At 44.2% G+C, this 2,500-nt stretch overlaps 1 protein-coding gene across 5 annotated transcripts in view; it reads right to left on the minus strand.

Moving 5' to 3' along the window:
- The window catches only part of LOC143287746 (echinoderm microtubule-associated protein-like CG42247), a 138,585-nt gene that overhangs the window by 134,657 nt on the left and 1,428 nt on the right, over window positions 1-2,500 (minus strand). The gene's annotated exons all lie outside the window — the stretch shown is intronic.

The raw sequence follows: 2,500 nt of genomic DNA on the forward strand, positions 1-2,500 counted from the left end.
AGAAGGAAGGAAGGAAGAAAGGAAGGAGGAAGAGAAGGAAGGAAGGAAGGAGGAAGAGAAGGAAGGAAGGAGGAAGAGAAGGAAGGAAGGAAGGAGGAAGAGAAGAGAGGCAGAAAGGAAGGAGGAAGAGAAGGAAGGAAGGAGGAAAGGAAGGAGGAAGAGGAGGAAGGAAGGAGGAAAGGAAGGAGGAAGAGAAGGAAGGAAGGAAGGAAGAGAAGAGGGGCAGAAAGGAAGGAGGAAGAGAAGGAAGGAAGGAGGAAAGGAAGGAGGAAGAGAAGGAAGGAAGGAAGAAAGGAAGGAGGAAGAGAAGGAAGGAAGAAAGGAAGGAGGAAGAGAAGGAAGGAAGGAGGAAGAGAAGAGGGGCAGAAAGGAAGGAGGAAGAGAAGGAAGGAAGGAGGAAGAGAAGGAAGGAATGAGGAAGAGAAGGAAGGAAGGAAGGAAGGAAAGAAGAAGGATGAGAAGGAAGGAAGGCAGGCAGAAAGGAGGGAGTAAGAGAAGGAAGGAAGGAGGAAGAGAAGGAAGGAAGGAGGAAGAGAAGGAAGGAAGAAGAGAAGGAAGGAAGGAGGAAGAGAAGGAAGGAAGAAGAGAAGGAAGGAAGGAAGAAGAGAAGGAAGGAAGGCAGGCAGAAAGGAGGGAGGAAGAGAAAGCAGGGAGAGGGAGCGAGAGAGGGGTGTGGGGGGGGGGGGGGGAGGGGGAGGAACAGGTGAGAGGGGTATGGAGGGAGAGAGGGGGGAAGGGAGGAGAGAAAACAGAGTGAGTTGAAATATATATATATATACCAAACTGATTATATATATATATATATATATATGTGTGTGTGTGTGTGTGTGTGTGTGTGTGTGTGTGTGTGTGTGTGTGTGTGTGTGTGTGTGCAGACATACTGGCAGAGAAGGAAAGATCAAACTTAAGAGGGAGATGGAAAGAGAGAGAGAAAGAAACAGAGAGACGGAGAAAGAAAGACAAGAGAGAGAGGGGGAGGGAGGGAGGGAGGGACAGACAGACAGACAGACAGAGAAAGAAAGATCAGAGTGTGAGGGAGTTAAAGATACAGACAGACCAACAGACAGAGTGGGTAAGGCCAGAGAGAAAGAGAACGAACGAAGGAAATTTTATTTTACGAGGGTAAAGGAGTAAGCACAAAGTACTTGTTTACATCCGGCCCTCTGGGCAAGAATAATAATTGAGAAAAGAAAAAAGAAAAGAAAAGAAAATTAAATAAAGCGAGAGTCAATTCACAACACCAACGTCAAAATTACACAAGCATGTGCAAACATAAACATAGAACTTATTTTCAATTCAATATCGCGATAGATGAATAACAACGAGGACAATAGGTTAGGGGCGTGGTGGAGAGCGGAAGGAAGATAGGACAAGGGGAAGAGTAAAGAAGGTAGGGGAGGCTGACTGAACAGACAGATATAGTGACAGTGACAGTGGAGACAGACATAGAGAGAGACTGACAGGGGAGGAGAGAGGCGTGTATATATTGACAGTCTATACTATACTATAACAATACTATTTGTTGTTTATAATTGATATGTGTCACATAATCACATGCTTTTCAATGAATGTGCACGATATATGTTTTTAAAGGTAGGGATGCTTTTTACAGTGTTTACATTGAGGCTGGATAATATTTCATTCCATAAACAGCCCCCTGAATAAGACAGACTTTATTTTAAAAGATCGATCCTTGGAAGTGGTACCATAACTTTATGAACATGACGATGAGTGTTGGTTACAAATTTATTCTTCAGTGAGGGGGGGGGGAGTAAATCCAGACATGATTGTGAACATAAATAGACCTTTGTTAAATAGAAGTTTTGTTTTCAGTGCGAGGATATCGAGGGCTTTATAAGCAGATATAGTCAATGATGAAGATTTTAAAAGAATCAGTTTTACAGCTCTTCTATGCAGACTCAGTAGAGGCTTTATAATACTGTCACTCGCCGAATCCCACACTGTCGAAGCATAGTTAATGTGTGATTCTATATAAGCACTGACAAATAGTTTTCGGCAGTGAAGATCCAAAAAGTGTTTAATTCTAGACTGTTGATAGATATTTTTTTTACGCCTGTTTGCGTAACAGAGAGAGAGGTGGGGATGGAAAGATCGGGGAGAGAAAGAAAGAGATAAAGAACAGAGAGAAAAGGCGGGGGATAGAAAGATCAGACACACACACACACACACACACACACACACACACACACACAGAGAGAGAGAGAGAGAGAGAGAGAGAGAGAGAGAACGAACAAACACGAAGACAGAGAGAACGTCATCATAGGTAGTGTGAGTTTCACAGAAATAATTATGTTGAGACACGTAATTTTCACACACACACACACACACACACACACACACACACACACACACACACACACACACACACACACACACATGTTTGAGGGCGGTTCTAATTCGTCTGCCATATCGTCCCACAAGGCCCCCCCCCCCGCCCCCCCACGCCCCCCAACACACACACACACACACACACACACAC

The sequence above is a fragment of the Babylonia areolata genome, chromosome 11 (genome assembly GCF_041734735.1).
Source record: "Babylonia areolata isolate BAREFJ2019XMU chromosome 11, ASM4173473v1, whole genome shotgun sequence".
Classification (NCBI taxonomy): Eukaryota; Metazoa; Mollusca; class Gastropoda; order Neogastropoda; family Buccinidae; genus Babylonia; species Babylonia areolata.